Below are 23,876 nucleotides of genomic sequence, written 5' to 3'. Positions count from 1 at the left end.
AGTTCGAAAAGTCAGTTTCAGATTCGCAAGGCAGACCATGGGCATTTACCCAGGTGAACTGTACAACTGTGTGCGCAGTCAAAAGTACATTCCGCAACTGTCGTGATAGGTTGGATGCAGGCGCAGAACCGATATCTTTCTTTTTTTCTTTAAAATAGAGCAAGGAACCGTTAAAACAATAGTTTTAACTAAGATGTCATAATCATATATGAGCATTGTTGACATAGCTGTATGTAAATTCTATCCCTGATATCTTACGTTCGCACCCCGGCTGTGCAAGTCGCTCGTACTGTGAAGGAAAATATCGTGAGGAAACCGGCATGCCTTACACCCAAAAGTCGACGGTATATGTCACTGACATACCTATATACCGTCGTTTTGTGCCGATCACGAAAAAGATACAGAAATTGAGGCCCAGACCTATAAGTTTTGAAATTTTTATAACTGAAGATTTAATAACAAAACGGATATTTCATTTTTTTCTCACCGATTTAGCGCATGGTATAAATATATTATGTCCTTATAACCTTAAGAACTAAAACTGTCTACATTACTCTTTTGTCTCTTTCATGCAAATTGTATTTACGTTATGGTAAAAAGAGACGTTCTTTTGTTAACGGAGTATTTAGAACGATTTAGGTCTTATGAATAAGTGGTTAAAATATTATTTTTATTATAAATTTACTAATACTAATACTATTTACAGTTTTGAATAACAGTGTACCTTAAAATACAAACACAAAAATCCCTTTACAAATGTAACCATGCAGCGGCGGTAGGCTTTTAAATTTTTGCCGCCCCTACTAACCTCTCCAATTCAAGCATATAGTTTAAAATAATAATTTATTTTTTGTGAATTACATTGCAATTTTATGATTTGTTTATCACTATTATGTGGTTATTAATTACATCTCTTTCCGTTATTAGTAGGTATGAATGTGAACTTAGGGGTCAGTTCATAGGTTATTCATACAAATCACGATTTTGATATCATCGCAGCCGATGGACACCCATTTTAGTGGTTGCGTCGCCGGCCTTTGAGGAAGGATTATGCTCTTTTTTAAACAATTGAATTTCGTATCTCCCCCGAGAAGACCCCCACCGGGAGTCGATTGACAGTTCGCTAGTTCGCATTCCGACTTCCAGCTATCAAGGTGATTTAGTAAAATATACTAAAGTATAACTCTTTATGTGTGTGTATTACTACTGCAATATAGTTTACCCATATTTGCCGGCCCCCTAAAGTTTGCCGCTCCAGGTCATCCCGTCACAGCATGTAGGTAAAATTCCTTGTATTCCTTCCTTACTCCTGCCTACCAGACTCGTAATCGTTGTTTGTTACATGATCCCCACATCAACACTAACTATGCAAAAAAATCAGTTTTGTATTTATTTATTTATTTTTCTCACAAAAACTTAAACTTAGAACATAGGCAAGTGACAACTATAATCTTACTTCTGTTAATGGAAAAAGCAAGTCTGTGTGAGACTGATGCCTGATAAAGGTAAGAGTACCTGTGTTACAGGTCATCAGGCCTCCACTACTTCGGATTGACAGAAGATACAATACATTACAATATATAGTATATAGAGGAAACCAGATGGGGTATGTGTGTATGTGTAAATTATGTATATGTGTGTGGGTGTGTGGCTGTGTATGTTTTATATTTTATTACTTAAGTGTTAGTCTATTAAAGCTTAAACTATTATACTAAAAATCAACTCTATACTCAACTATTTAATTATTGTCAGCATTTTTTCTGTTTCCTCATAGTTGAGGTCCAATAGCCACAGTGCAACCGTCTTCTTGCACTCATGTTTCGTTAGGGGATATGTGGAAACGGAAGAGTTGACCTTATTATACAAGTAATCCCCCAAAAAACAGAAGAATTTCTGGGCAAAACTTGTGCGAAAGGGCTTTGAAGTGCACACTATGCCTTTTCTACACTTGTTATCTTTAAGGTGTTGGTCATAATTGATAAGTGAGTGCTTACGTAAAATTGTGGCAAGAATGAACATTTGACGCACAGAGAGTACCTCCAATGTCTGTATACCTCTGTGGTGGGACAAATGAAAGAAAGGGAGGCACTAACCTTGACTATTGCCCTCTGAGCTCTCTCTATTTTCAGAAGGTGGGTTTTTGCTGAGCCACCCCAAATAGAGATGCAATAGCTCAGAATGGATTGACCTAGCGACAGGTAGACAGTTTTTATAATTGTGTTATTAGCAATGTGCCTCAAAATTTTGAATACATAAATCAGTTTTCTAATTCTACCTGCCAGTAGGTCAATATGAGCTTGGAAATTTAGATAGGTATCTAGCATGACTCCCAAGTACTTCACTGTGCCTGCGGAGTTGAGCTTTGGACACCCGTAGTGCTCCCCGGTCAGACATGAACCAGCATGTGACACAAGTGCCAGACCATATCGCGCAGCCCGGACATACAACGACCAATATTTATGTCTTGACTTGTTTAAGCTATCGCGGAATATAGTTAAAAGGAGTATTAAGAATATCCATAGCGCAAAATCACCTCCATCATGAGCATAACCCACATACACACCTTCACATACTTTCCCCTAACTTTTACACCATAACACGACACAGTCAAATTAGGTACCACTTCGGCTGTTTGTATAATGATTACCAAGATAATTTTTAACCTAAATTTTAAATAGAAAAGGATCACAATGAAGTCGGGACATAGATGTGACTTTAAAGTTCTTTTCGATTACTTAATATTTAAATAGGATAATCTTTATACTTAGTGCTTTATTGTTGGTACAGAAGAAACATAACTAAAAATATATTTTTTTTATAACATAAAAATACACATTAAATCACAGCATACATTATAAAAAAGTATAATTAATGTTTATTTTTGACCTCATTATCATGGTTTTAACCTTATGTACCTATAGCATTTTCTCTTAATGCTTACGCAAAGTCTGTAGCCTCAAAATAATAATCATTTTAAAATTATGAAAGACTACGTTTTAGTTTCATCTGAAAATGCTTATCTTAGAATAAAATTGAATACGAAATAGTTATTTATTGATTCCGTCCGTCCAACGTTGAGTTTATCAAGGTATTGTTTGCTTAAGATTGGACTACATGACGCTGTCACAATAAAATAATTTAATAATTTACCATTCTTTAGGCTTTTTAAAGAAATTTCAAAAAGGTTAGTCGACATCACAGGAGACCGAAGATCTGGCAGCTACCTCGGACAAAGAATTAGTCTAGCAATTCAAAGGGGGAACGCTGCCAGTATCTTCGGAACCTTGCCTAAAGGGACTCCTTTTAATGATATATTTTAGTTTATGTTAAGTTTAGTTATTTATTTCAATGTATATTATTTTATTATTAGTTTTATGTGTTTATTTATAGAATATATCATAAAAATAATAATTGTAAAAATTAACACTAAGTAAAGAAGTCCAATAAATAGTATTGAATAATTTTTTATAAAGAAATATTTTGTACCCACCGTCCTACATATTATGTTCTCCATGCTGACTTGGTTATATTTCTATCGACAATTGCCATGAACGTAGAATGTAATATAGTACTCACTACTATATTCGTAAAGCCTCAAATGTACTTTTTAACCGACTCCAAAAAGAACAATGTGAGCGGTTCAATACGACGTTTTTTGTTGTTGTTATATAAAATAAAAACCCATACTTCAGAACACAAAACTAACGTAGACTAAGAGCATAATAACAAAAGTAACACCCATTTTTAATTTTTTAACAGTATTGAATTAAAGTGGCTTTAATATTATGTATAACTTTCAAATTACTATGGAACGGATTTCCAAAATGACGGCAGATTTACCAGAGTAGGCGCAGGTGTTACATGTTCCACAGGACAATTGTGTTTATACAACTACTGAATTCTATTGAAATTTTTCGTAGTGAAATCGAAATTGCGTATTTTATATTTCAGCCCTATCTGGGAATCAAACACGAGACATGATAATATGCAGTCACGTACACTGACTAAATATCGGCAATAGACATTTTTTTAAATATGAAATGTGATAGTTGACCTATTTTATTATTGTAATGAATCTTGTGTTATTTATATTAATCTAACCTATTTTAATATTATTGCTGTTATTTTATATAAGACACTTTCTTTAGTGAACTGTGGAATCGACTCCCGGTCTTCCCTGTGATATGCGACCAATTGTTTAAAGAAAGAGTATAAATACTCTTCTTACAAAGATTGGCAACGCACCCACTAAAATCGATGTCCGTGGGCTGTGATGACTGCCTTTTTTGGACTGTATCGAATAAAGAAAATCAACTCCTGACTTATAAGTTAATGCGTCGCTAATTCAACTAGGACAGGTTAAAGGCAGAGATTACTCGCCGTTAGTCGTTATTTTAATTGATATTAAAATTAAATCGCCATATAAACCCATCTTAACTTACAGCCGAATACATTTAAAACAGAAATATCATTGTTGTAGCAAATACAAAAAGTAGGTTAATTTAAAAAATATATATTAATTTGTTCCTTTTGCTTTAAATGTATTTTTTTATTCCTGTCGTATTTGATAAACCATATTTATATATAAGTTCTGAAGCAACGTGTAAATATGACATCACAAATTTTACACACATAGGTAGGTACACAATTATATTAAAACATAAGCAAGCTAGCAAGGGAAAAATTAAACAAGCAACCACAAAATATAAAAACAAAAAACGAGACATTAAGAGAATTATAAACAAAGTTACGGTAAGTTGGAAGATTGTTGTAAAATATATAAATATTTTCATCGGTTAATAATTGAGTTGTAAGAGCAAAGTAGGCACTTCTTTTTTAAATTTGCGCTTAATGAATGCTGTCTCCGACACTATCGACATCTTTATTTGTTCACTGTAGCGATATTGTGTATCTTATGTATTTAATATTATATATTTTATTACCTTATACTTTCTTTCGACATTATCGTATTAGCTTAGTACTGTAAGGATATGTATTTCTATAAATAAAAAATAAACTTAATTATAGGTTTTAGGAAGAAATCACTAGCGAAACACACAAACAATTTAAGTGTCACTAAGTCATACTATAATAATTTATCTAGTCACTTTGTACAACGTCGGTTCGTTCTGACGGCAGCATGAGTAATACACATGAAACGTGTCACACTAACGCACACATTGACATATTAACATTCGTCGGTGTGTTACTAACGAATATTATTTTTTTAGGGATTCCGTAGTTTTATTATATAACAAGTAATAATGACTTTATTATTATTATTTTTCAAACTCAAAACTCAAAATAACTTAATTCATATAGATAACCAAGTACACTTATGAACGTCAACAGAAAAGATATTACATTGATTCTAAATTTACATTTACTACAAGTTCGCAAGTCAAGGGTATAGAGCGGGCAAGAAGGACTGGCGAGAAACTGTCCGCCACTCTTTTTAATCGCCAAGATTTGAATACAATTGTTGAAACTGGAGCAAATCAATCCCAAGGATGAGGATCATTTAAATTAATCGTCAAATTTGTAAAAACCTTTATTGATTAATTTACGTTTAACGGGAGTTTGGAATTTATACATTCAGACAAACTGAAAGAGTCCCGAAACTTTCGGCAATACGGTAGGTATTTAAGCGGCATACCCGCCGTTGCCCCCGCAACTGACCAGTCGGACAAAATTCATCAAAAAGGGAATGACTTGTCACTGTTATAAAAATTAAACGTAAGTTATTATCCTAGATTTCGATATTTTATTGATGTATTGTTATTATAATATTATTTTCTAAATAATTGAAAATCATATTTCATATTTCTGTGGCCACTATTTAAACTATTGATGTGTTTAATTTATTAAAGTGAATTGTAGAAAAAAAAGTCGGAGCTGAAAATATATTATATACTGCTCAAAACAATTAGCGGAACAAGATTTTTCTCCTTTCTATTGCTTAAACTAAAATTAGATTTAAATTAACTTGTACGCTATTTTTTACAAAATAGCTAAAAGTCAATTTGTATATTTTTTATTAAAAAAAAATTAAAATGTGCATTGTAGACGAAAAACTAATTGGTGATAAAAAAGGTCCATCAAAGAAATATTCTTATATCGTTTGAATATTCGTCTTTAGTGACTTTCAGTAACGTGTGTGGCCTCCATGAGCCTAATCACGGCTTGACAACGACGCGGCATGCTTCGTATGATCCTCCGAATATCTTCTTGTGGAATTCGCTCCCATTCTTCAATCAACGCTTCAGTGAACTGCTGCAGTGTTTGAGGCGCAATCGGACGCTTCCGGATGCGCCTGTCAAGCAAGTCCCAAATGTGTTCAATTGGATTTAGGTCAGGGCTCATGGAAGGCCACTCCATTACACGGATTTCCTGCTGTCGTAAGTAATCTGACGTGATGGCTGCAGTATGCGGCCTGGCATTATCTTGCATTAAAAGAAAATCTGGGCCCATACCATATGCTGCGGGCCAAACATGATCTTCGAGCACATTTTCAATGTAAGTTTGAGCACACAAGCGCCCGGGAACAACGACGAGATCTGTGCGCTCGTCCAAACTAACTCCGCCCCAAACCATCACAGAGCCACATCCAAATTTGTCATATTCCTGGACTACTGCTGCACTGTATCGTTCGCCTTGGCGTCTGTAAACACGGAGACGACCATCGCAACGTGTTAGACGGAATCGTTCGTCAGTAAAAAGCACTGGCCTCCAATGTCGAAGTTGCCAATTAGCGTGATTTTGCGCGAACTGTCGGCGAGCTTGTCTATGTTGAATTGTTAGACGCACAGCCCGAACTGGTCGGCGTGATCTCAAATTGGCTTCCAACAACCTATTTCTTACCGTCTGGTCGGAAATTTCTACACCAGTAGCCGTCCTTAGTGTATTTTGTAGATCTCTTGCAGTTGTGGTGCGGTTACGTAAAGCACAGTTGACGATGTAGCGATTTTGCAAACGTGTAGTTTTTCTCTTTCGACCTTGACCACGCCTTCGTGAGTATTCTCCCGTCTTACGGTATTGCTTCCAAAGTCTGTAGATAACAGAAGGGGCTACTCCTAGATCATTTCCTACATAACGCATAGTTCGACCCTCTTCAAGCAAAGCGATAGCTCGGGAGACATGCAATTCAGTCAGATCTGGCATTATGACCTAAACTCACTCGCTTCAATGAATAACAATACTCAAAAGGCTCACTTCAATTTCTATTAATACTCAATAGATTGAAAAAAACTACTTAAAATGTGTTTTCTGTGATTAGAAAGTAATGAAAATTCAAAGACGTCACTTTGTTTTTAGGTGTTTCTAGACACACTGCCACTTTATTATAGGACTACTAACCAAAACGCCGATGCTCTTTTGTTTTTTATTTTCTTCGACAATACCTTAACATTATCTAGTGGCCCGTAATAATTAAAACCTTAGGTAAAAAGTTTAGTTCTACTTTAAAGTTTTGTTCCCGTAATTGTTTTGAGCAGTATATATTTACATTACGACTTTTTTGGGTGCCCACCTACGGCTGAATTTACACAGAGCGCCACAATTTTACAGTATATGTTCAAATACATGAACTAGCAGCACAAAAAAAAATTCAAATTAAACCTGTCGTTTTCGAAATCCGAGAAATAATTGAAGATATATTTTTCTTTAGAATTAGGAATCAGAAATCGCGCGTAAAACCATAAGTTGTGCTCTCACGACATAATTTTTTTCTTACCTTGAGAAATCTTTATCCGTCTGCAATTCCTCTTCACCGTGACGCAGTAAATGTCTCTCATCAACATCGAGTTCTGCCACCTTCTCGAAGAGCTGGTTGAGAGCCTGGTTACTATGAGTTACTACCAACGTCCGTTGCCATGGGAAGTTGTGGTACAGGTTAGATATTATTTGTACGGCCAAGTCTGTTTTACCTGTTGATAAATTTATTATATCGACGCTTGAAAGGCAAACATATCTAAGCGACATTTAGTAAACTTTACAGGAGAGTGATTTAAAGTTCAAATTTTTAGAAAAAAAATCATAAAAATTTACCTAATGGTCGGATTTCGATACTTTTAACATACGTATATATGTATTATATTTTTTATAGCTATTTATGATATTAAAATAAGCCATAATATAGCTCTTGTATAAAAGGCACTTTATGTCGCTTAGATAAAAATTTACCCCTTATGATAAACAGGTAAAATTATCTAAGCTATCAATGAAAGTTTTGTAATAACAAGTGAAATTATATAATTCTTTTCCGAAATATTAGCAGCAATATGTAAAATTATATAAGCTATCATTAAAATTTCCGCGGCACCAGGTAGAAATAGATAAATTCAAAAGGCTTTAGAATTTATATACAGAAATAAGTAACTAAATGATCTAATAGTTTATAAAAAAATCAAGTTAAGTTGTATAAATGTTATTGTACATTTAGTATCAACCACTTAAAATGTATCTTAATAGATAAAATTAATGCGAATGATCCTTCTTAACCGACAATATTTTACTAAAAGTAATAAATAATTAATAACACATATAACACACATGAAATTAAAAAAAGTTATGTTGAATAAAATTCTTTATTTAAAATAAATCTATAAAATCAAAACAATATTGTATTGTATTTAATTTGTATTGTGTAATTTGTATTATAGAACACTTATAAATTTATGTAGTTCGGAACTTTAAGGCATAAAATTAGATCAATATTAGTATCAAAACCAGTCTTCAAAAACAATAACAAAAAAGTAGCTCTTGTGCTCTGCATTAATAAAACATAAAGTAAACCTTTGGCAAACAAAACATCCTTACAAATAATAGCAACATTAATGCTTAAATAATTTTTAAGGTAGGAATAATTAATCAATCAGTCTTCAAAAACTACAAAATATTAAGATTTAATATGTTTTGTAAAAATATCTAACCGACATCATTGATAAAAAAGTTATCAAGTAAAAATATCTAGAATTCAAAAAGTTATATTGTTTTAAAGTAGTCAAAACATCTAAGCACCAATAATATTCCATTTCAGTACAGGTAAAATCTTATAAGTCACAATTTCACAAAATAAAGGCATCAAGTAAATATAACTGTAGGTACAATTCATAATATTTTTTTACGGGTAGAATCTACTAAGTATTTTCGAAGAGAAATTTTCAAACAAGTAAAAATAATTAAGTCCAAACAAATAAAACATTAAAGACATGAACAATATACTAAGTTGATATAGCCATTTCCTAATTTTCTTAAGTGTAGAATTTTCGAAAAACCCCTTTTTTTTCGTCGGTTAGTAAGCACATAATTGGTGATTTTGTGTAAATTCCTCAATATCTAAGCGACATGAAATGCGTCGTAAACGCACGACGAGTAGACCAAACGACGCAGAAAAATTGACGATTCGAATGGTATATAGAACTCATTTTAGGTATTTTTGTCGATTAGATATTTTTGCCTTTCAAGCGTCGATATATTATATGATGACCATAAGTGGGTCACTTGGTGGGGAGGCTCAAAAAAAATAGTGTCATTTATTTTCTTAAAAATATATATATCAGTAGTATAGTATTAAGTTTACTTTGTTCTTTTGCAAGAAATAAAAAGGCTTTTTATTTTTATTTATTTACTTATAAGTTATAAAACAATGTGTACGCATAAAATTATACAAGAAAATATGACATCACAAATTTTACAAACATCAATTAATGTTTAATGTTTAAAGAACTTTATTTCTCATTACAAAAAAAAATTGTTTTTTTACATGAGAAAATTAATATAACGTATATCGCCATCGGCCATCCTAAGTTTTGTCTACTAGGCTCATTCTGATATGTATCTTTAATGCCCTTTTGAATTGCTTAAACACCCGAATATTACGAATTTAAGACAGTAATTGATTAAATAATTGCACACCCTCATACTTAATAGACTTCTTCAAATAATTTGTACACGGCTTAGATTAGAACATTAGCAAGGGAAAAAATTAAACAAGCACCCACAAATAAATAATAATAACTAAAAACGTAAATGAAAACTTTTACCTCATTAAGAGCATGATAAACAAAGTTACGGTAAGGTGTTGTAAAATATATGAAATAAAATATTTTTAATTTCATTATTTCGTGAATAACCTTTATCGCGGTCTTCGTACTGTTATACGAGTTCTTGGATTCAAATAAAAAAAAAATACGTGTGGCAATCGGGGACTGCCGCGGTAAAGTGTAGCATTTTTTATAAACGTATGCAATATAATTATTTATTTTTTGCAGTATTTTTTTTCTTTGATATTAACTCAATCTACCATTCTACCAGACTCAGACTAACACGCCTATCCGATCACGCTAAACCGATGTGAGACGCAGTATGCGTTCTGTCCCGCTCTAACGCGTATTGGCCGCACCTATGTTACGTCATCGTGTGTTAGGTTTATTTCGTTACGGAATTTCTTGATTCGGTCGCCGCGCTCAAAGCCCGCGATAAAATCTATGCAATAGCTTAAAAAAATATTTTAATAAATATATTTAATAACTTGCCATGTGCCCCATCCATTTCCACTTTAGATTATTTATTTGTATTGTAACATCTGTTACCTTAGTTGTTTTTCTTAAAGCTGTATTATTTATTTTGTCTATTCTTTTCTTCTCTATAATTTTCTTCCCTTTAATTCCCTATAATCGTTCCATCGATCTTTGTCACATTTATTTAAAGAGATTAGCTTATAAAGAAATAGGAAGTTAAGTTAGAAGTAACTGAAATCATATCCTCCATCACGTGTACAAATCAGTGACAATGATAAATATAATTCGTAATTATTTTCATATTAAACTATTATTATAAAATACTTTTAAATATTATATTCTGCTTGACACTTCCGTATTTCATATCTAAGCTGTTGTTATCTGGGGGCCTACCAAGAACTTTCTTAAAACAATCCTGTTGAGATGCAGCGGAGTTTAGGTACCTAAAGTCAATAGCATTTTTTCGTACCATGACCGCCTATAAGCTGAAACGTATTAGCATCGCAAGACCGAATGAAAGAACGATAATTTTGTTTGTGGTTTCTGAGTACGTTTAGAAATTTAACTGTCAAACTTACTTCGACAGATGTTTCTATGAAAATAAATAAAATATAAAATAATTCATCAATGACAATAAGCTATTATGTCTTAATATATATATTTATTTTATATAAAACTATTCTTTTGATATATTTTAGACGGAAAGTTCTCTGGTGCTATGACAGTTGACACTTATTATTTTTAAACGTTTCCTTCAAATTTTGATAGGAGCTTTCAATATTTTGGTGTTTACAAAACTTCGGTTTTATAAATATAGTTTTACAAATTGTTTCACTTATAAAATAATGGTATGGGGTAAGTATTGTTCACAAATTTGTTTATTAAAAAAGATATTACAAATCAACTTATTACTCTAAAATCATAAGTAACTATAGTAAAAATTAATTCCTTCAAATTGTACAAACTCAATTTATACGTTAACTAATTCATATAATATAAATAATTATACTTTCTTTACAGGGAAGCCCCTCTTCATCTCCCAATACGGCTGGTCACCGCGGGGGATAATGACTACAACCTTCCATCTCCAGTACAAAACTTCGATGTATGCACTTACAATGCAAAATCTTTTCTATCAAATGAAAGATTATTATTATGACGAACCACCAAACTATTCCAATAAAGGTTAATAACAGTACATTACAATATGTTTAAAACTATCTTTACCTGGTCAACAAGTATCTTTCTCAAAGACAAGACACGACGATGAGCTTTAAAAGACCTTTAAAAGACGAGTCATCATAACCTGGAATAAATCCTGGAGCAATAAAGAAACCCTTAAATCAGAATTTTAAAACTTAAGAAAAAAAAATGGACTCATATTTAATAGCTTGTCTTACATATTATGGCTTCCAGACATGGATTTACAATAACTACACCAAAAACAAAATACAAGTGTGCCAGAGAATGATGGAAAGGAGTCTACTTGTTACAAACTATTTTAGAGTAGGAATTTAGTAAAGAGAAATAAATAAAACAGCTGAGTTAGACAATGGTGCGAACCGCTCAATTTCTTGGAACAGACAGGGGCGATACAATTATTATAACAGACTACATTGACAGATACAGATTACATTGACAGATACAGACTACATAATATTAAGTGGTTGCGTTCAGTTTAACATCCTCCCTTGAACGCAAACCCATAGCGATGAGGAAGTGCTGGTGTTTGGGCTTCGGTAGGGCTTTGGTGAGGTAGTCAGCAACAATCGAATCAGTGCCCACATATTCAATCTTGACATCACCACATTCAACTTTGTTCCTCAGATAGTGGTGACGAACATCAATGTGTTTACTCCTAGCATGATAACTGTAAGTACCTGTAAGTTTAATAGCACTTTGATTATCACAGTACAAAGTAATAGGTGTAACCTTTAAAGAAGGCCACAGTTCACAGTGCAACTGTCTCAGCCACATAGCTTCTTGAGTAGCAGCTGAGAGCGCCATATACTCTGCCTCAGTAGTAGACAAGGCAACAGTTTGCTGCCTTTTTGAATTCCAAGATATCGCTGCACCCTGGAAATTAAAAATGTACCCAGTACATGACTTTCTGTCTTCAGTACAGGAAGCCCAATCAGAGTCTGAGTATCCAGTAATTTCTTCATCAACATTACTTTTGTATACAAGCTGTAGATACTTTGTACCTTGTAAGTATCGAAATAACCTCTTAACAGCATTCCAATGCTCTTCTGTATGAGAACTATTATATCGACATAATGTATGCACTGCATAGCATATATCTGGCCTAGTTCCTTGTGAGATGTATAATAAGCAGCCAGTGGCTTCCTGGTAAGGTATACTTTCAAATTTTTCAGAACTTGAAAACTTGATATTCGGTTCCATTGGAGTTCCTACTGAGTTACATTGTTCCATACCAAAACGTCTTAATGTATTTTCTATGTACCTAGTTTGATCAATGGCTATTCCTTCTGAAATGTATGAAATACAAAGTCCAATATAACAATAAGCAATTTCAAGCTCATTCATTTTGAAATTATTCTTCATTTTTATTTTTATATTGTTTGCTGACTCATGACAGTTGTGAAACAACAAAATGTCATATATAGTTATAAACATAACATGTTCATTTTCATATTTATAGTAGACACAAGGATCTACATTCGATTTTGAAAAAACCAATATTACTTCAAAAAATTAACTTAAAGGCTTGCTCCAATGTTTCAGGATCTGGCTCAATAGATTTCTTAATTTCCTTCTGACAGAGGAAGGTAGGCATAGCTCTGTGTTTTCTAGGCCTTAAATTAATTCTGTTTATAGGTGATTCACTCCTGGATATAGAATGCTCCGGGACATAATCATCATCACTTGCACAGACTGCACTATCAATTTCCTTTAAAGTCATGTCAGTAGTATCATCTAAATTATCTTCATTTATAACTACTTGCGATTCAGTAAGTGGTAGAAAAGCAAAATCTTTATTTACACTCTCTTCTAGGAAGATTACATCTCTGCTTCTCATTACTTTTCCTTCAGTTTTGTCAAACAATCTATAACCCTTGGACTCTAAACAATAACCTACAAATATAAGCTCTTTTGACTTACAGTCCCATTTTAACCTCTTCTCCTTTGGCACATGCATCATAGCTCTGCAACCAAACACTTTAATGTTACTGATATTAGGTTTAATGCCGGACCATAATTCCTCAGGAGTTTTATATTGTAAAGACTTTGTTGGTGAGCGATTGATAACATATGCAGCGGTGGCTACTGCCTCAGCCCATAACTTCTTAGGTAGGCCAGAATTAATAAGCATACATTTAGCACGTTCTGTTAAAGTTCGGTTCATCCTCTCACTCATGCCGTTCTGTTCGGGGGTATAGGGTATAGTGAGTTGACGTTTGATACCAGAATCCCTACAAACCTTATCAAATGCTTCATTGACATACTCCTTTCCATTGTCAGATCTTAGTGTTTTAATTTTAGCATTTAATTGATTCTCTACTAGTAGCTTAAAATCTTTAAACTTTTCGAGTACTTGTGATTTAGAGCTGATAAAGTAAACGAATACCTTTCTAGACCAATCGTCGACAAAAGTGACATAATATCTGGCACCACCGAGAGACTTTTCCTCCATTGGCCCACATACGTCTGAATGCACCAACTCCAGGAGGGCGGAAGCCCTTGTGCCAGCATGTTTGAATGGTTGCCTTGTTTGCTTACCTTTTAAGCAAGTATTACATACCACATGCTCCTCTCTACTTGATTCTATATCTGCTCCTTCTGTAGACTCATTAAGTTTCTGAAGATCATTATAATTTAGATGACCCATCCTTTGATGCCATAGATGTACAGATGACATCAAAGCATAAGTTTCATTATGAACCACATATAAATTGTTCTTTATATATCCAGTGAGAATTAATTTAGACTCTTTATAAACATTACATGTATTCTTACTAAATTTTACTTGACAGTTATTCTGTGTCATTTGGCGGACTGACAGAAGATTAACAGCCAAATCTGGCACATATAAAACATTTTTTACTTGTATTGTACCAATTTTTAATTCACTTTCACCATCATATGTTTCTATATTTACTTTACCACAGCCTTTTATATAATATATAATATTTTGTTGTCTGCAACTTTAATGTTTGTTACTAAAGCAGGTCCGTAATCATAAAGCCAATCTCTATTGTTTGTCATGTGCATTGCAGCTCCTGAATCAATGTACCAGCATCCACTCTCTAGGCCTGGTGAGGCTGGAAACGCTGCAACATAGCTAGAAGAAGTATTAATAGTTTCAGACTTATTCTTTTGATTTGAGCTGTTTGAGGCACAAAATTTGGCTAAATGACCATGCCTATTGCACCTAAAGCACCTGGGACCTTTACTATTTGCTTTAGAACCTGAACATTTACTATTCTTTGCCTTGCCTTTGTGGAAATTTGAAAAAAAAACAGATGAGTTGTCCGGAGACTTTACATCCTGTAAAATCTTTGTTTTAACTAAATCAGCAGTGATGGACACACCTGAGCTTTCCATAGCCATAATCATAGGCCTATATGACTCTGGTAACCCGGCTAATAATAATGTGCCGAGCCACTCATCATCTACAATGAATTTAATATAACGAAGCTTGTGTGCACATGTGATGATTTTGTTGACATAGTTCTCAAAACTACCACAACTTTCCAGATCTGTTGTAATTAGTTCTCGCAGAAGACCTACCTTCCTCAACAAGCCGGAGTCATCAAAAGCCTTTCTCAGGTTATCCCATACCTCCTTAGCCGTGGTGGCATCCTGGATATGAACATAGTTCATAGGGTCAACTAGTAGGACTATTTTTGACCTTGCCTTCGTATCTTCGGTCTTCGTAAAAGCCATGCCCGATGTCTCGACACATTTCCACAAATCTTCATGCTCTAAAAAGGTTTTCATCGCGAAACTCCATGTAGGATAATTATCACGGCCCGCCAAACGATCAATTTGAGCAAAACGGGGGTCCGCCATTGTAAGCTGAAAAGTTAATGACGTCGCGACGTATCACGAAATCAATTTGCATCAACGTGATGCCTTTCACTTTATTAATCCTACTTTCCTATTTCTATCCGGGCGTCTGGGCCCATAACCTGTTACAAACTATTTTAGAGTAGGAATTTAGTAAAGAGAAATAAATAAAACAGCTGAGTTAGACAATGGTGCGAACCGCTCAATTTCTTGGAACAGACAGGGGCGATACAATTATTATAACAGACTACATTGACAGATACAGATTACATTGACAGATACAGACTACATAATATTAAGTGGTTGCGTTCAGTTTAACACTACTAAACATACAAAGACAACATCGGAAGAGAAATACAGAAATAAGGAAAACAACAAAAATAATTGACGCTTTAGACAAAAATGTAATTGGGCGGGTCTTACTGCTTGCATGGACAAGGAAAAATGGACACCAAGGGTATCCTGGCGAGAACCAACAAAAAGATTAAGAGGTAGACCAAAGTAAAACTGGATTGATGAAATAAAAAGAAAAGCTGGTGAAAACTGGACCACCAAAGCAAAAGACAGACAGATGTGGAGCAAAATGGAGGAGGCCTTTACCTGTAGGGGTCCATAACGATTTAATGATACTTTATAATGATTTATAAAAATGAATTTTGGTTTGATTCTTATTAATTTATTTATCATTTCAAACTTATATACATTGAAATTATTAATTATGATTGATTCCAATCATAATTAATAATATTTAAAGATTATTTAATATTCATAATTTAAAGATTATAAATAATAATATTGTATTTTTTAATGCATATTTTGTAATAATTAATCTTATGATATACTTGTTTAACATGTTATTCATTATGGAAATAAAGAGGCTGTAATAATAATAATTTTCTTTACAGCTTAACCTGACAAAATTGCTAAATTGAGACTATATGAATAAATGTTTATATCCAATTGAACATTGCCTGAAGACATCTTTTTCTATCTTGATGGAGTCCTAACTAAATAAATACTGTTATTTTAATTTTTTTTAAATGGCTTATTATTTACACATTATAAATTTAAAAATACCTATGTTTTTTTCAACAACAAAAAGCAGAGGAGAATAATACAATTCATGAACATAGTGAGGAAAAATGTAATTATAATAAATATCTGCTAGTAATATGGCATTCTTATTTATTGTAAAATATGATATTATATTGGGGGATTATGTTTTTGTTAGACATTAATTGAATATTATTGAACAATGTGCAATTATTTGTAGGTACACTGAAATCTTCAATGAATCAAAGTCAATAATCTATAGTAAATTATAAACTCAATATCTACGAAGTCGGTAGTCGGAAGGGCATTGCCGTCTTGTTTCTCATCTCCGTCTATATTTTAATAATTTATTTATAATCACACTCTAAACTCAAAATACTCCAAAATATCGTAAATATAAAAATTATATTTTTTTTCCTATATTAGCCATAGTAGATAAATCTTATTATTTTAACTTTATCAACAAGTTTTAATACAAATATTGAATTTTATAGGTTCTAAACTATTATTTGGACATTTCGATACAAAAAAGTTAAACAAAAAGTAACTTTTTTAGAATCGCTTATTCTGTCATAGTTGGAAGGCGCAACTGTCAAATTGCGGTTCAGCCGAGCGGCCATGGTACGGATTTTCATACAAATTAAACGAAGGAAATCTGATAACCGCTAAGGTCACGTGGGAACATAAACTGTCTCGTTTTTTCGATGTCATGGTACGAATTAGCGATGCATCTCAGTTGTAGGTTGTCAATAGGCTCGCAATAAGAGTTCATGGTAGGCCCCCTGATCTTGACAACTAGAACATAAAGCTCGAAGCTCTTAGGCCGGGGGATAGTGACACAAAATAGTGGATCATTTGTACCAGTATGGCGGTTCTTCAGGGGTCTTATTATGCAATGAAAAAAAGAAAAATGATCGCCCAATCGTGTGGGATTAATTAGGGTGTCAAACGATTTCTTCCACAAAAATTCTAGTGTTTTCTGATAGACCACAAAAAAATAAGGGGCGGCAGTGTCATGCCATACTTCTCCTGTGTGACTTACAGCCATTTCGAAGGCTGATTACCTGAACAGGTACAATCTGCGGCCTATATGTTGTAGCGCCACTGGATTATTATTATAAGCAATTGATCACATAGGAATAAATGTGGTATTATTTCACATTAAGATTTTACCTTTATAACTTTCAACTTTTTTTCACTTTTTTTTATTGTATATGAACCATCCATTGCTCGGATTGGTTTAAATATAGGTTATTTTCAATGTCTTCTATAAAACTAATACATCATATTGCTTAGAAGAGATTGCTTATGGCTCACTAGCCATAACACTATTAATGTGTCACATGTCAGAACCATAATGTATGTAACTTCTATGTAAAATTCCTTTTAAGACAAATTGGCCGCCAATCGCCATGTGTGGCAGAATTGCAAACTTTAGATTGTAATACTAACACCATAATAATTTGTACCATATTCTTGCTAATAAATTATTATTATTATATATACATGTATGTTAGAAAAAATACGAAAAATGCCATAGATAATTTATATTATAAAAAGGTTTTGTATATTTGTAAGGATCAAATTCGAAAACTGGTAACATTTTCACAAAATCTTAAAGGTGCAAACATACTACTAAAACGCCACGCGACGCAACGTGTCGACACCCGATGTCCATCGTGCACATTACCAACACGCGACACCACGACTTAAATCCATTTCGTAGAAATTCCACACAGTATGCATTTTCAGTAAGAAACAATTTAAGGAATATTTTGGTGGTGTAGGCGCCGTTCCGTGACAGCTTGATATAGTGAGGAAAGGTAGACAAAATTAAAAACTTGCAACTCATACAAAAGTCTTTTAATATTATATTTTAATAAAACTTTCCGCTTGTATTCATTTGTTCGGCTATTTCTTCCCATGCATTATTTCTCACAGTATGGTCGCTGTATTGGGCTAATCTTATGTCATATAGAACAGAATATTGTTTCACCAACTCAGTTAATTGTTGGTCGTTCATTTCGCCAAATAAATAAATCCAAAAATATGTAAGTATATAAATTGACATTTGTGCCAAAAACTCGAACGTTTGACGCTTGGCGTCAACAACACGACAACACGCTGATCCAAATCGATTGAATATTACCGCGTGTGATCACATGGCGTGTTGTATATGTGCACCTGACCATATTAAATATATGGGGATTGATAAGTACTGACATGCGTCGGATGGCGTGGTGTAGCGTCGCGTTTTAGTAGTATGTTTCCGCCTTAACTTATTACTACTTAATTGTAACTATAACGTCAAGAAATTATTTCTACCAACTCAATGAATAAAATTATTACTAAATGTGCGACAGGCTAATTAAAACTTAAATTAGAATCTCGATTGAGTCCAACAAAAACGAAAGCTTTACAAAATCTTAAACCGTATAACAAAGTTTTGTAATATTAATCGTAACACAATTTTATACTTTTAACGGAACAAATCAATATAGATTACGCAATTAATCTGCTTTGCGGAAGCATGTTAATCGTTTTCATAATATTTTTGCGTAAATAACATTCCAATTTATCAATTAATTTGACCATATTACATATGAGGTATATCTTCGCACGGCTGGAGCTCGGGTTTTTAATTTTGATAATCATCATCAGCCTCTCTGTTTTTCTCCATTTCTGGATGTAGGTTTTTTCTCCATCTCTGCATCCACTGGGAGCCAACCGTCTTGACGATATCGTCAGTCCACTTAGTTGGAAGGCGGCCGCGCGGTCTTTTGTTTTGTCGATGGCTCCATTCAAGGAGACTCCGGGTTCATCCTGGTCTGCCACCACCGCCACTTTGATGTCGCGACAGACTTTACGATGACGTCTCTCACGCTGGTCTTTTCAAGAATGGCCTCATTTCGTAGACGATCGCGAAGGGAAATGCCTCGCATTGCGTGATCCATCGCCCACTGCGTGACTCAGGCTTCCCGTCGTGCGTTGTGTGAGCGGTATGGTTTCGGCTCCATGAGTATAACCAGGCAGGATGCACTGAAAACCATTATTTTGAGTGCTATAGAGATGGGTTATCATTATCTCTCCATTTGCTCCAAAAGCTGTCCGAGAAATACGTCTTTCGACTTCAGCTTGACACATGCCCACGGCACATCCATAAATATAGCGTTACTTCACCTACCTGCTTTTTTACCTCCAACGTAAGCTCCAAGTACAAGCGTTACCCCTTTTAAATGTAATATATATCATACACAAAACGAGTCAGAATTTTGTGAAAAAAAAACATAGTGAGAACTTTTACGAAATCAGTCTTATTTATTACCTTATAATCATAGCATTTAAATGACAATATAAAACAAGATCGTTTTTCAGTTTTGACTGAAATATTAAACTTTTAATTTTTTTTGTGACCACTGAAGGGACATACTTCCACAGAATAGAACAAAAACAAAAACAATCGTTACGTTAGTCTTAAAAAGTTATTCATATAAACAATACAAAGTAAAAAAATGATTTTAAAAGTTTATCATCATCACTCGAATCAAAAAATGAACGGCCTTTACATTTCTTTTGTAGTGCATTTGAGTCGTCAGAGTCACTGTATTCTGGGAATGCACGGACTCTGGATTTTTTAGGTGTTACTTTTGGTGGTGTAATTGAGTTTTCCAAGTCACTTACATCAAGGGTTGGAAATAACCTGAATTTATTAGGAGTTACTGAGTCATCAGAGTGTGTATTAATTAAATTTGGCTTTTGTGGGGTTAATGGTTGACGGGTTGGGCTTGGTGATGATTCCAATGATGGTGTATTAAACAAGGGTTCAAGCAGAGTTGGGGTTGTCGGTCTAGTGGCTGTAGAGGCTGATGTAGTGTTATTAGTGGTTGCTGGACTGGGGGTTGAAGAAGATGTAAAATTCTGTAGAAGTTGTGTTTCTATAAAATTACACGAAATGCCCTCAACCTCTATTTGTCCAATTTCAAAATGGGTACATTCAATATGGGCTGCACATAATAAGCAGCTCAATCGTCTGCAACGTATAATGTTAGGTGCTTTTGCACTCCGTGCAACCTGATGAATCTTGAAGGTCCCTTTAAAAAGGACGAAGTTTGACGTTTGCAATTTCTTGTATATTAGATACTTCATTATCAATACGAATAATTTCAATGCCTTCACAGTTACCTTTTAAACATGAAATAAAACTATCAATGTTTGATTTATCTTGGCCATTTGTAACTGCATTATCGCATGTCCGTTTTATGCATCCACCTACCCCATCAGTAGCACCTTTGCCATGTCCTGCCTCGCTGAAATGCCAGTTAATGATTTCTGCTTTTGAAATTTTGCTAAGATTTGCTGTTTTATTACGATACTGGGTAGTAGGCCCATCACTGAGTACATGCAGCTGCTTCAAATCTGGTGTAAGTAACTTTATTCTTTGAATAACAGGTTTTAAATGTGCACAAATGAACACGGGATCGTGTCTTAAGTTTTCTGATACAGTGCAAAGACATGTGGTTTGTGTAAGGTTTGTTGGTGGCTGATTATAATTACGCAACGCTACTTTTGGCCCTCAATGAACGCAGATGTCGGCAAGTGGGCAAAAGTATGCCTACAGTGTCAGTGTGCCAAAATACAACGCCACACAACAAGTCCATTATCAATTTTTTCACCAACCGAACGATTCGAACACGTGCACATCGATATCGTTGGTCCGCTACCTACCGCGGCCACCGGTCATCGATACCTCGTGACAATGATCGACAGAGCGACGAGATGGCCCGAAGCATACCCATTATGCGAAATAACAGCGGAAGACGTAGCCAAAGCATTATACGAAGGTTGGATTTCCCGTTTCGGTTGCCCTGCTACAATTACAACGGACCAAGGACGCCAATTCGAAAGCAGAGTATTTGCATCTCTTTCTCGCTTACTCGGAATTGAGAAAACGCGTACAACATCATACCATGCACAGTGTAACGGTATCATCGAAAGATGGCACCGTGTCCTTAAGGCCGCATTGAAAGCAAGACTACAGACCGCAAGAAGCTGGATTAACGAGCTACCAACCGTCTTACTCGGATTACGCGCCGCTATGCGAAGTGACACCGGCGTATGCGCCGCCCAACTTACCTACGGATGCAACATACGCTTACCCGGTGATTTCTTATCAACGACCCGCGATAACGTCATTATGGACTCTGCCTACATCGATCAGCTGCGCGACGCAATACGTAACTTGCAACCAATGCCTAACCAACCACACAGCAACACAAAACCTATATTCATACACCGCGACCTGCAAACATGTGAATACGTATTCGTACGCATAGACGCCGTAAAGAAGCCATTACAAGCACCCTACGGACCCTATCGCGTGCTGAAACGAGACAGCAAGATATTCACGCTGCAGTTACCGAACCGCGAAACCAATATCTCTATTGACAGACTCAAACCCGCCTACATAATCGCCGAGCCAGATGTGCCCACTGATACAATACCGAGTACCTGCAACAAGCAAATCACATCAAGTGCGAACGAAACACATGAACCATTAAATAGCCTGAAACATCAAAACGACAACAACCTGAAACATCAAAACGATAACAACCTGAAACATCAAAATGACAACGACCTGAAACAACAAGACATTGGGAACAACTCAATACCTACAAAGACAACTCGCCGAGGCCGCGTTATACGCCTGCCGGTACGCTTCGCTAGAGGGGGAATCCTGTAGGTGATTGATTAACGTGTCGTATTGAAACAGTGATGTGTTCTGAGAAGAACATATCAGAATAGATACGGTCGTGTGTTCTGAAAAGAACAGTTTCATCGTGTCGTAAGACACGGTAATATGTCCTGACAAGGACAGTTGTTAAACGTTTTCGTCGTGAAACAAGAATAATATGTCCTGAAAAGGACAGTTGTTAGACGTTTAGTCGAGATACGATAATTTGTCCTGAAAAGGACAGTTTTTAGCGTTATCGTAAGGCTACGATACCGAAGTGTTCTGAGAAGAACACGTTCGTACGCTTCGACGGCTGCGTGCAGAAAAAGGCCAACTTTTTTTTTTTTTTTTTTTGTGGAAGGGATCTCGCTGTTGGCCTTTAGGGCCTTGACAGCTCAGCTCGGGCTGTTTTGGCGAGCGTAGCTCGACCAGAAAGAGCGTTTTTCCCGCGACTAGCGCAAGGGCGTCTCCTGTGAGACTCGAACCTCGGCTTGGGCCGTCACGGGGTGGTCAATCGCCTGAAGGGCAGGACGGAAACTCACTGGAGTGAGCGAAGTGCGAAGTGCGTGGTCCTCGCCTTCCCCGGTGAAGGCGGTTTTTAACCCTAATCTGTGTCTGAATACTTTGATTGTTATTATTGGCCGCGCGGGCGGCTTTTAATTTATTGTTTGCTACGGTAATTGGATCATCCGGATCCGTTAGTGTGTGTCGGGGCCTCCTATGACTCTTTTTTGTCGGCGGGAAGGGATAATAGTTGATGCTTTTACGCACCAAAGGGTTGGGATGGTGTTTAGCCTTGTCGAAGTGGCGTGCGGACGCCAACTTCATCCATTGGGATATGGTAGGGAGCTCCAGGTCGTGGTGGAGATCGACGTTTCTCACATAGAGGGGCGCCCCGGTCGCAACTCTCATGAATCGCATCTGAAGCGCCTGTAGCCGGTGGATAAGGGAGGGGGCACAATGCGCAAATACTACGCTAGCGTAAGTCATGCACGGTCGGATGCAGGCCTTGTACAATGTCACCTTGTGTCTAAGGGACATGTTACTCCTTTTGTTTAGGAGGAAATGGAGGCGAGAGAGGACGAGAGAGGCCTTCTTTCGAATGGCGGCTACATGCTTACGGAAAGACATGTCGCTATCGAGCGTTACTCCTAGATATTTGACGGATTTTTGCCACGGGATGGCTTGCCCGTATAGGGTTACCTCTTTTTTGAGGCGGAATTTTTCCCGAGAAAGAGCGTTCGCACCGGGGTTACCCCTGGCAAAGAGAACTGCGACGCTTTTCTCGGGATTTATTTGGAAGCCCCATTTCCGAAACCATTCGCCTAGCGACGTGGTAGCGGTCTGGAGTCTGTCCACGATGACACCTCTGTCTTTGTGAGTGGTATAGAGAGCGGTGTCATCGGCATAGAGGGCTAGTTCCACGTTAGGAGCCATAGGAATATCGCCTGTAAACAGCGTGAAAAGAAGGGGCGAGAGGACCGAGCCTTGAGGGACTCCGGCCATGATGGGTCTAGGGGACGATAACGTCCCTTCGACAC

At 35.7% G+C, this 23,876-nt stretch overlaps 1 long non-coding RNA gene across 1 annotated transcript; it reads right to left on the bottom strand.

Annotated features, from left to right (window-relative positions):
• Positions 1-12,065: 12,065 nt before the first annotated feature.
• LOC125062939 lies at positions 12,066-14,113 on the bottom strand. Its single transcript, XR_007119427.1, has 2 exons — positions 12,725-14,113; positions 12,066-12,596 (listed from the first exon to the last, which is right to left on the bottom strand). It is a non-coding gene; the product is annotated as an uncharacterized LOC125062939 (long non-coding RNA).
• Positions 14,114-23,876: the final 9,763 nt, after the last annotated feature.

Source organism: Pieris napi (genome assembly GCF_905475465.1).
Source record: "Pieris napi chromosome W unlocalized genomic scaffold, ilPieNapi1.2 SUPER_W_unloc_1, whole genome shotgun sequence".
NCBI lineage: Eukaryota > Metazoa > Arthropoda > Insecta > Lepidoptera > Pieridae > Pieris > Pieris napi.
This window is presented reverse-complemented; position numbering and strand designations above follow the sequence as displayed.